This window comes from Haemorhous mexicanus, chromosome 1, assembly GCF_027477595.1.
Source record: "Haemorhous mexicanus isolate bHaeMex1 chromosome 1, bHaeMex1.pri, whole genome shotgun sequence".
Classification (NCBI taxonomy): domain Eukaryota; kingdom Metazoa; phylum Chordata; class Aves; order Passeriformes; family Fringillidae; genus Haemorhous; species Haemorhous mexicanus.
The window spans coordinates 85,781,000-85,792,809 of record NC_082341.1 but is presented as its reverse complement, the minus strand read 5'-3'; the positions used below and the strand labels follow the sequence as shown (position 1 = coordinate 85,792,809).

The 11,810-nt window shown below is 47.5% G+C and overlaps 1 protein-coding gene across 2 annotated transcripts in view; it reads left to right on the top strand.

The window, feature by feature from the left end:
- Positions 1-2,174: 2,174 nt before the first annotated feature.
- Positions 2,175-11,810, top strand: part of GRB10 (growth factor receptor bound protein 10) — a 144,863-nt gene continuing 135,227 nt past the window's right edge. The window contains exon 1 of one of the 2 annotated variants that reach the window (XM_059855472.1): positions 2,175-2,339. The gene's annotated coding sequence lies outside the window, so the exon portion shown is untranslated. Of the gene's footprint in view, positions 2,340-2,534; positions 2,668-11,810 lie in introns of those variants that run through there. The other variant, XM_059855480.1, reaches the window with a different exon arrangement.

Here is an 11,810-nt window from a genome sequence, read left to right as displayed (position 1 = left end):
TCACTTCTCGCTTTTTGAGGACACGCTGTAACGCAGGGCTGTAAATTGATATTCTAGGGTGGAAATACTACAGATGACAAAGTATAACTGTTGCATTGCACAGCCAAGGAATGTGCCGGGGGCAAATAGCATTAAACAGAGTGTGGAAGAGGCATGTGCTGAAGTCCTTGGCCATGCCCACAGCAGTGGGTTCTGCGAAAGCAGCAACAACTGGGCACCTATTGCACAAACCCTGGTCAAACCATACAGGTACATGCACGGCTGCAAAAAAGATGGAGATTTTCTCTTCACTGGGAGGCACAGGGAGCAGACAGGCGGCAATAGGTACAAGTTGCACGAGGAGAGGTTTCACCTTGATTTTGATTCACTGAAAAAAAAAGAATTTTTACAGCTAGAACAATCACCCACAGGAAATCATCCTCAGGGGCGGGGTGGAGTCCCCACAACTGGAGGCTTTCAAGATGTGATTGGACAGGGTGACAATTTCATCCCTTTCCCATAAAAAGTTGCACCAGGTGATCTTTGGAGTTCCCTTCCAAACTGGGCCGGATCTATGTGTGCAGAAAGTTTCTGATGTAAACATATGGGACTGTGATGCCAGCCTACTGTGAGTGGGTGCCTTCTTGCCTCTGGAGTAATCTCAGGCAGAATCTGATACCACCTGCATTCACATTTTCACTAAATAGTAACCTGGGCAGGAGACAGCTTCTCCTTTGGTGAGGCACCAGCACTCTGAGGCTGGACCCACGAAATGCAAGATCAGGGTGAATACTGGCTCACAGGAAGGCAGGACAAACCAGCCCGGTGGTGGGAAGAGAGGGCTGAATGGGGCTGGGAAGTGATGGCCAAGGTCCTGATGACTGGGTGAGGACAGGACAGGACAGGACAGGACGGGCAGCAGTGGTGCTGACAGACTGAAGAGCAACGATCAGCACTGCATCAAGTGGAGATGGCCGAGGGAAGCGCGGTGCCGAGGAGAGGCCAGGAGCTGGTGGCATGAGCAGGGTGAGCAGCGAGCAGGCAGCAGAGCGGCACGTGTATCCAAGAGGCTGAGGTGACACGCTAAAGGAAACTGGAGAGATTATTTGAGGACTTTAACAGGGAGAGTGAGTGGTGAGAACACAGCGAGAACAGAGGGAGACCAGAGCATGGCTGGAAACACGGGGACCGGAGGACGGGCTGATAAGAAAAGCATTCCTTTAAATACAGTAAAGACGAGCCACGGAGGAAGAAAGAGCAAGAGCAAAGAAGATATCATGTTACATTTCAAAATATATTCAGCTCGGGCGCTCAGCCACAATACTCCCATTAGTGTACATGCATCTGCCTAGGAAGAAAAGCCCAGAGATTTCTCCCACTTCTCCTTGGGCTCAATTGCCTTTTATAGGGCTGACCACTTTCTTAAGAGAGGTGTTTTTGCGTCTAGTGAATTAAATATTCGAATCTCTCCTCACAGAGTGTGACGGCTCTTGTTGGAAGTCAATACGTTTTAAACCAGTAGCTCTTAGGGAAACGTGCAGATTTGCTTCCCTTAAAAGAACTTTTCCACAGTCCGGGTTATTTGCAAGCTACTTGCAAATCGGATGGCTCGGAGCTACCATGGTGAATTAGCAAAGGTCCCAGTGCACAGAAGTTCGCAGCAGCAGTCTGTAGGAGTGCTAGTGGCAGCCTGAAGATGCCGGGAGGGCAGGGCGCTTTCCAGCACGGAGGAGCTCAGAAGAGCCCACCGTACTGCCGGCACACGCCGGGAGCCTGCTCTGTGCTGTCTGGAGCGCAGGAAGGGGAGCTGGGGCACTTGCCCGGAGCATTTTTGCGGGGAAAAATGTGAGAACAGGACAGGACCGACGAGGTTAAAGAAAAAGTCCAAACACAAATGCCTAGCGTGTGCAGATGCTCTGTTGGTTTTATTTTAAAGACAAAACAGCCCTTCTCAAGAAAAGCACGCGCCGGTGCTACCTGCGGGTGAGCTTTTGTTAGAGGGCAGGAGACCCGCCACAGCCCCACGATGTGCCGCCCCCAGCGCCGCTCGCCCCGGGACGGAGGAGGGCGGGCAGGGGCGCCGCCGCCACACCGCCCGCGGCCGCGGGGGCTCCCGGCCGCCCCCTGCCCTCGGCGGGGCGCGGGCCGGGGCTGCGGCTGCGTGCGGCGGGGGCGGGAGCGGGGCGGGGCCCGCCGGGAGTCAGCTGGGCGCGAGGGGAGAACGCGGCGGCGGCGGGCGCCGTTAGCACCGGAGCCGGCGGCGGCAGCAGCGCGGACAGGCAGGCAGAAGTTTTCTCCGCAGATCCCTCCCGCAGCCCGGGGACGCCTTGCGGAGGCGCGAACGTCCCTGTTCGCGTTGGGTGTGTTTTGCTCTTTTTTTTTTTCCCTTTTTTTTTTTTTTTTACTTAATTACCTTTTTTTTTTAACTGTATGTTTTTTAATTTTTTTTTTCAGTTTTAATTTTTTTCTTTTGTTACTGTTGGTTTTGAGGCGCGTGGTTCCGAGAGCTCGCTCTCCCCCGCCCGCGTCCCTCTCCACCGCGCCGCCCGGAGGATCCCCCTCCCCGCCCGCGCTCCTGTCCCCGCCACCGCCGCGCACGACCCTTCCCCCGACCCCCTGCGCCCGCCCCGAACTTGGCGGGTGCGCGGCGCCCGGCGGGGACGGCGCGGCCGCCTGCCCGCCCAGCAGGTAAGGGGCCGGGGGGCGGCGCGGGGCGCGCAGGGGGGCGGCGGCTGCTGCCCCTGGGGAGCCGCAGCGGGGTGAGGCCGGGCCGGGGTGGGTGAGGGCTCGCCGGCTTCTCTGTAGCGGAGGCCGGTGGGAGGAGGAGGAGGAGAGCAAACTTCCTTTTCCTGGGGCCGCCGGCGAGCCCCCCCCCCTCCCTCCCCACAGTGCCCGCGGGGAGCGCCCCCCGCCCGGCGCGGAGCCCCCGGGGTCGGACGGGGTTCGGCCGGCGGCCGCGGGGCTCGGGGGATCGGCCCTTTTTCCCGTCTCGGGGCTTCCTTGCCGCGTTTTGTTCGCTCGCCTGCTGCGCGCCTCGCCCCGGCGGTGCCGGGAGCCGGGCTTTCCCGTCGCCCCGTGCTGGAGGAGAGCGAAGACCTGCCCCGCCAACTGCTGGTGGTGCTGCTGCCGCCGAAACTCCCCGATATTCCCCCCGCTCCGTTTAGGGTTTGCGGGCGGGCTGGCGGATGGGCAGTTCGCAGAAATGCCACCCCGGGGTGCTGCCACCTTCCTGCTCGTCCGCGGCGGGGATGTGCGGCGGCAGCCGGGCGGCCGTATGCTCGCCGGAGAGCCCCCGGCCGTGCCCACAGCCCCTCGCTAGCCCGGGAGACCCTCCCCGGGGGGCGGTGCGGAGCTTCTCCTGCCCCAGCTCCCCGCCGGGGAGAGGCGGGTACGCATGGCTCTCATTGTATAACCCTGGTACTGCAAGCCGGGGCTGAAACTGTGGCATCTTTATAAGAACAGTTTGCTGTTAATTGGTTTGGCAGATGAACTCCTGCACAATCCTCTTGCCCGCTTCTGTTGCTCGAGTGCCAGCGCCCCCTCCCACCCCTTTCTCCCTTTTCCCCGCTTTCCTTTGAAGCGTCGCATAACTCTGTATTGCCAGCAGGATGGAAAGTGCTGATTCAGCAGCCGGGAGCCCCACTCCATCTGAAGTGGTGGTCTGCCTGAAATGCTCCCATTTGTTGAAATGGGAACATGTGTTGCTGGTATGTCAAAGCAGCATTGATCAGGTTTTCTAAAACAGACCCAAAGAATGTGCTTTGCTTTTCTCTTCACCAAGGCAGAATGAATTTGGGGTTGGGGCAAAGCAGGAGGGGGCAGGATGCAAGGGATGTGGGCATCTGCCCCCTTCAGTTAACGATTCGAGGGGGCAGTTGAAATTGTTTTGCCTCTTAAAGGTGCTTATGTGTTTTAATGGAGATGTTGTGGTATGTGTAGCAAGGATGCATTAACACTCTAGCTCCATCTATTCCTGAGTTCTGAGGCTAGTAGTTGTATTTACAGCTCTCGAAAGGGTACAGAGAAGGGCAACAAGGCTAATCCTAGGATTAAAAGGAGTGAGTTATGGGGACAGGTTAAAAAAAAATCACCACAAACACATGAAGATTAGAAAACCTGCTTGGAAAAGGGAGAATATGCCTGAAACTTTAGATGTGAGCTCTGGCTGTGCTTCATGATGCTTTTGGGGCTGAAGCAGGGTGCGAGAGCTAAGCAGGATGCTCTTCCCATGCTGTTAGTCTTCTTCCAGGCTTAAGCTCTCAGAGCAGCGTAAGAAGGAGAGCTGTTCCAGAGCTGTATTCCTCTGGCTACCTTTGTACAGGTATATGTTAATATCAGAGCTGCTTGGGTTTTCTTTCTCTAACACTGAACTCTTTTTTAAGATTCAGTGCAGTGTAGAGCAAACAGCAGAGCCTGAAGAGTACTGTTTGGTAGCCTTCCTGCAAGCAGTAATCCAGCAGAGCAGCAGACCCTGACACTTGCCTCTGGTGCTCATTATACCATGTTCTGGTCTGATTTATTTTCTTCACTCGGACGTTATTTGTTCTTAAGTAGGTCTTGTTTGCCCTGGCTACATATTAAAGATCTTGTGGTACTTCCATGGTTTTCCTTGGTTTTGTTAATCAAACTATCCCTTCTCTTAGCGCTTTTTTTTTGAGTTGGCTTTTATCCTCACATACGGCCACACCTGGGTTTCAGAAGTGTGTTCCTGTGTTTTTTAATGCGTAGTCCAAAAGCTCTGCCTAAATGCAAAATGGATTTCTGCATCACAGTTCTGCTGAAGTGTGTAGTGTGCACTCTGTGAATAAAACAAGTGTTTGCAGCCCTCTGCCTTGCAAGTGCTTAAATGACTCTACAAGAATTGTTACGAAGGTTTTTTAGAAATCTTTGGTCATGTTCTCATCTGTGCTTGGGATGTAAATGGGCAAAAAGTATCTGGACCTTTCTGGCAAAGGTATCCTTCCAAGGCAGGGAGTTCCCAGCTGCCAGAGGAGAGGCATAGCTGGGTCATGCACCGCTTCTGCCTGCAGCACCAGAGTGTTGCACTGGGAATTTGTTTTCTGACAGCCCCAAAAAAGCAGATGTCCCTCTAGACTATGAGCCAGCATCAGCTTCTTGTGGTGCAGGTAGCAGTGGCAGCAGCCAAACTGAGGGTCTCCTGGGTGGTGTCACTCTGGGTGGGACCCTACTGTTTCTCCCTTTTGCTGTGCCTCTCTGCATGTGGTTGTGGAGGTGGTGGTGCTAAATGAGGCCAAATTTCTAGGTATAACTTCTGCCTAGACCAGCTCAGCTCTGTCTTAGGAAGTGTGTGTATACGTTTGTGTGTGAAATGCAGTCAGGTGCTTCTTCAGACCACTGAAATGTGGGGTGGGGAAATAGGTGGAGGGGTGCCTTTTGATGTCCAGTGCATTTGTATGCATTTTTAGGATGCATTTAAGTATTTGCTCAATTAAAAATTTCACTGGTTGCAGCAAACACTGTGGTGAACCCCCTTACTATTTTCTGCTGGCCTTTTTATTCTAAATCTGAGTGGACTTTATTACTGGGGTCAGGGGAAAAGCTTCTCTTCACTTTTTGCTAACATTTCTGTCCAAACTAAGACTAAGGAAGCCTGCTTTTCTTTGGATTTATCTCAGTTATGAGAGTATTGATGCCAGTTCACAGTGCAGTGTTTCTTAAGTGTGCCCACCTGGCCCAGTGTTTTCATAAACAAGGAAGATAACTCTTGAGACCTCTGCCTCTGTCAGGCTTGCATGCAGCTTGCCAACTGGCTTGGCTACAGTGTGATTGCATAAGCCTCCTTCTGTAGGAAAGCAGGCTAAGAAGTTAGGATTGTTTTTCTTGGAAACTGGACCTGCTCCTGGCTATGTCCAAAATACACCAGTTGCAACTCTTTACCCAGGGAAATCTAGGAATGGAGATCCTTTACCAAAAAGTTGAAACCCCACAGTCATTTTTAGGAATTAAAAGGGATGAGGTTGCCAAGGAATCCCTTTATTAGCATTGAGCTTTATTTACAGGTTTGCTATCTTTACGCTGCCTGCTGGTCAGGAGAGCATGTTGCAATCTAAACTTGGATGTGGCAAAATTGTCTTGATTCCCATTGCTTTTTCTCCCAAACCAGTGGTTGTTTTGAAACATATTATTATGAAGTAAACAGATGCCACCTCACTGACTTCTCTTTCTTTATTCATGTTGAACTGTGCACTTCTGAACTAGTCCCGTGCCAGGTCTTTGCTATTCTCATGCCATCTGTTGAATTGGATAGCAGTTCTCCCTTTAGCTCAATATGGCTCCTCTGTCACATCGGGAATGTGGAGAGCACTATCCCAGAGAGCCAGATTCCGCCATGAGAACATCATTAAAGAAAACTGTTCATCAGTGCAAGGCATCCTGTCTACAGACCGTCTCTTAACATCTTCAGTGATGAAACAACTAGAATAGCCTGACTTTATAAGATTTGGTTGGATATATTTGACATTCCCTTTACTTATATGCTTTATTCCCCTGGATACCATCTTTTCAGCAGGTTTGTGTGCAGAGAGACAGACATCCGCTATGTTTTTCGTACATTCATCTGAAAATGGTGGTTATGGTTTCTAGCAGCTTTTGGACTTCAAATGTCCATAAGAGCACTGAATATCAGTGCCAAGGCATCCTGAAACTTTGTAATAAAGAGATGTTCATATTCACACTAATGTGCATCCATTGACTGAAAACTTCCTTCCCTCTTTGCCTTCCTAGGATCTTCCATAAGTTATAGATCAGTTCACACAGAGCATATGGACATGGCTCTCAAGCCTGAAGGCATTACAAGTTCATCCTCTGCTTTAGAGTAGTGCCCTTGTGAACAGTTCTGTCTTTCCTGGTCTCTGTAACAGAAAAGACCAGGGACTTCTGTTTAATGGTGAGGAGTCACTCACAAAAATATGAGATTATGAGCACTGGGTGAGTCACTTTCCCTTAGAAGGTGGCAGCAGCTTTATGGCTGCTGCTTGGGTTTTTACAGGCAAGCAGCCTGTAGTGGCACTGACCAGAGACTCAGGTGTGGATTGAACAAAATATAGTCAGGATGAAGAACTATGGTTTCTTCAAAGCCCAGTACTAATGCTCATTTACAAGTCAAGAGAGCTTTTAATGAAACCTGCTAATTGCATCCTAATTAGTTAACCCATAGGGAATGCAGATTGCCACTCCTGAATGGTTACAGTAAAAGCTGTCACGAAGATCAGTTGTTTTAAAGTGGATGATCTTTAGCAGAGTAGGACACCTTCTTCCATATCATGGATAATACAACATATAACTACTGCTGTAAATTAGTGGGAGGGACCTTCTTCCTGAATCCTTTCAGAAATGGTTGGTAAGTCATTATATCCGTGGGTATCAAATGATAACTTTGGAGTGAGTAAAATGGTAGAGGAAAATGTGTAGTGCTCTGACATATGAAGTAAAATTACAGTTTATATCAAGCTTGTAGATTGCCAATATAGATTTGGAATAATCTAGGCACATGGCATGAAAGTCTACCTCATTAATACTGAGAGAGGTGAAATGTGTCTCTTCTGGAATTCTGCAGCTTTCAAGACTGCTGTCTTTGAGATTATGCTGTTTCAGGTATGATGGGATAAAGGCATATTTGCTAGAATGGTTTGACCTCTTCTTGGAGAAAGGATCAGCAATGAGAAATTCCCCCTTTAAGGCATGAAAGTGAGAACTGGGGAGAGGGTGAGGAGGGGTTCAAAGTCTTGATTATATTATACTGTGTATTTCTGAAAAGAGCTTTGGGACAATGGTTGATAGTCACGGTCCTTTGCAGAGGTGATGAGTGCCCTGGGAGCACCTCGGCCATCTCTGCATTCTCTTCTTGTGGGCAGATGCTGTAGAATATCTGAGAAAGAAACACAGTGCCCTGTTTCTGTTGTCTTCTTTTGTTGGACTCCAGGGGAAGACTACAAGAGCTTTTCCCATTATCTTACCCTCCTGCTGTTGAGCTGTCATCCTTAGGCCAACAGCAACAAGTTGAGCAGCTATGTTGATCTTAATGCCCTACAATTGTGTTAATGGCTGCAATATTAACCATTGGACAGTTTTGTTGCTCTAGCTGTAATATTCAATTTATTTCTTAGCAAGTCTGTTTCAGCATTTTGGAGGCCAAATCCAAGGACCATGGGGACATTCCAAAAAAGACTGTTTTGCACAGACAGGGATGAATGGGGTAATTGTAAACATATGTTTGGTTAAACCACTAGCAAACCAACCTCTCATTCTTCCCAGCCTCCATCAATGCCAGCTTCTACTAGCTCATAACAGGACAAAAATAGGAAATGACTTTCCTGGCAGACAAACCATAGAGGAAATACCATACCATCCTGTTGGAATAAACCTATAGCCCAGTGGGAAGGAGCTCTCCTGCTGAGCAGCAGTGGGGACTTCTGCATTTGTTCACACAGTAAACATCAGAGCATGGTCCCTTCACGCTCTTGCTGCAGAATTTGTGTCAGCAGAGAAATCTGAGAAACTGAGTGTCTGCATCCAGGCTGAGCCTGTGGTTGCTGAAGGCAGCTAAGTAAGGGTGGATAATACTCCACGAGACCAGTATCATTCTTCCATTATGCATCCCTGGTGAGAAAATCAATAAGCAGGGAGAATCTGTAAGTCTATACAGTCTTTTCATGGTGGAGATTAGCACTTGATGAACACTTAGAGACTTCTTTTAGTGCCCAGCATCTGAATTCTACCTTTTGATGACTTGATCCAGTGGCTGCAGCTCTGTCCAAACTCATGTTGTTGGTTTGAAGCATAGACTAAGTTTTCAGAAGTTGCTTTTATACTTTGCTTACCTTTATTTCTACCTCATGTTCAGGTATTAATTTAAGTTTTGAAACTGTGAGGAAATGTCATCCAGATCTCTTTCACTGCTGATGTTGCTGTTAGTGAACTCTCTGTGGTTCTGTGATTCTGATTTGACACTTAAACATATTTTTGGTGAGGGAGTTGCAACTGAGCTTTGTGTCTGTGCATGGTTCATGTATTTGTAGATGTCAAAACTAACTGGCAGCAAGGATGTGAATCCTTTACTAGAGAAAAAACTGCTAGGAAAATTTTCCCAGATACTGACTTATTGGAGCATGGTAGGACTAGGTAGTTGTATAATAGAAAGGATCAGAGCAGAAGTTTTCAAGACTGAAGTAAAAATGGGGTGGTGGGTTTTTTTTTTCTCCCTGCTTTCTTCTTTCCTTCTTTTCCGTAATGTTCATGTCTGCCAAACTACTAGGTACGGATTCAGATAGGAGAACGTTCTCTCTCCTTAAATGGGAATTGAGAGAGGGGGTGAGAAGGACTGGGGGAAGGTAAAATCTGTAGGTTGGTCTTGCTTAGTGTACTGCTAAAGCTCTGAGCATCCTTGGAAAGGAATGAGGAGCTTTTATTATATCAAAGCACAAGTGTGGAATTAAACTTCAAGGAGTTGGAAAAGCTAAAAATTCAGAAGGCTTTGGCACAAGACAAAAATATCACAAGCTTTCTTAAATGGCCTGCTTTCCCTTCTGGCTCAAATGTATTAAAGTCCATTTAGGAGAATGTTAAGGGAGAAATATGTATTGCAAGACCATCGATTATTTCTGAATTAATGTCTTGTGGGGGATCATTCTTCATTCTAATAGCTGGTCGTGCTGACATCACCCGAGATGTCAGGGGATTATGTCAGAATTCAGGCCTTGATATTGTGCAGAACAATGGCTCAAGTGCTGGCAGATGCTTCCTTGGTGGGTCAGGTTGCTTTTGTTTATCCTGTCCATCTCTGACTGTGATGTTCCAGTTACTGTACATGGTCACAGCAAGAGATGCAATAAACAGTTTCCAAGAGAAGCTAATCTGTGCAGTATGATTGTGAGGACAAAGTACTTCTTGCCTCTGCATCTTATGCTAGAGGCAGATTTGCCATCATCTAGATGCACAATGCATGCATTTTTAATGCTTTATGAAAAAGCTCACCAGCTGTAACATTGTTTTCTTTTGCTTTGTTCTGTTGTTTGTTGTATTGTGTTTGTCATTCCAGGAATTCTGAACTGAAGTCAAAAAGTTGAGTCCAAAAGAGGGTGGGTTTGGTGGTAGAGGTTTTTTTCCCCCCCGTTCTTTCGGCTGGTTTGTTGTTTTGCCTTTTTCCACTCCCTGGGTTTTGGGCACCTAGCTTTAAGTTTTAAATTATTATAATGAAGGCCCTTGTGGTTTAACCTGTCATGCAGCTAAACACCATCGAGTTGTTCACTCACTTTATCCCCACATCAGTGGGATGGGGAAGAGAATTGGAAAGAAGGCAAAACTCCTGGGTTGAGATAAAGACAGTGTATGAGAACTGAAAAGAAAGGTAAAATAGTAACAACTGAAGAATGGTATAAAAACAAGTGATGATTAGTGTAATTGTTCACCACCTGCTGGTTGATGCCCACCCAGTCTCCAAGCAGTAGGCCACTGCCTCTCCCCTGTTTTTTTTTTCAGCATGATGCCATGAAGTATGGGAATATTTCTTTGGCCAGTTGGTCAGCTGTCCTGGCTGTATCCCTTCCCAGCCTATTGTTCACCCCAAGCCTCCTCACTGGTGGGGTGAGAAACTGAACAGCTCTTGACTTGGTGTGAGCACTACTCAACAATGACTACAACATCAGTGTGTTATGAGTGTTATTCTCATCCTAAATCTGAAACACAGCTCTGTACCAGCTTCTAGAAAGAAAATAATCCTACCCCAGCTGAAACCAGGACAGCCGTGTGAGGGGAAAGAAATTGAAATAGCCCTTTATGATGCTCTAAAAATGAGTAGACTGGAATGTCACAGTCCATGTGTGATTTTCATGAACTGATTATTTTGATATGCTTTACTGGTAGGCTGTTATAACATTACATGTAGTCATCGCATTTAGCAGTTGAAAAGTTTTTGAATAGGCATTGTGATTATTTTCCAAAAGGCTTCAAGAGAATTGAGCAGCAAGACTATGAGATGAGCTGTAGGAGTGGAGAGCAAATGCTGTTTGAGTTGCTGACATCTCTAATGTGTACTCAGACTCATTTCACATTCGGCGTGCATTTTTTTGTTCTAGACTTGATGCTAATAAAGGTCAGGAAAAATCTCTGTGGAGTTCCTTGCTAGCAAAGGTGGATTGCACTCTTAACACATGGAAAGTCAGAGGAGCAAAGGCTGTTGCAGCTGATGCAGTTTAGGTGTGTGGTAACACTTGTAATGCCCGGTTGAGTTGTTGGATAATTTTCTTCCCCATTGTGCTTTGAAAAGCAGTTTTGATACAGCCTTCTGTAGGAGAATGGCATTGCAAGTTGTCTTGCTAGTCTAAGCCTTAGGTAATTTTGGTAAATGTGTAATTGATCTTCATTTACTTGGAAATTATTCCACTTCTCTTCCCAAGAGCAGGAGAAGTTCTCACAGGTGTTTGGAAAATGGATGATTTTGAAAAATTCAGTGAAAGAGTCCTGTGCTGTAACAGCCTGACTTTGTTTTTCTTGTATTCATCTCTGAGAACTTCTTGGGTCCTTCATGTCCAACAGTCCAGCTCTTCCTTAGCAAGATTTATTCCCCAGGGGGTCTCATTTAAAATTCACATGGGCTAAGGTGATGTATCTGTGGATGATGTGAAGTTGTCTTTCAGGTCAATTTGACAGTGCTTGGAAGAGTTTCAGGACGACAGCACATGTGCAGCTAGCTGTCAGAGAGGCAGGTCACTTTTATCTCTTTGAGTATTTAAATAATAATTTTTTAATGTGTGTGAAAGCTCTACAATTTGAAGAGGTGCAAAAACCTTTCCCTGGGAAGAGAGGCACATTTT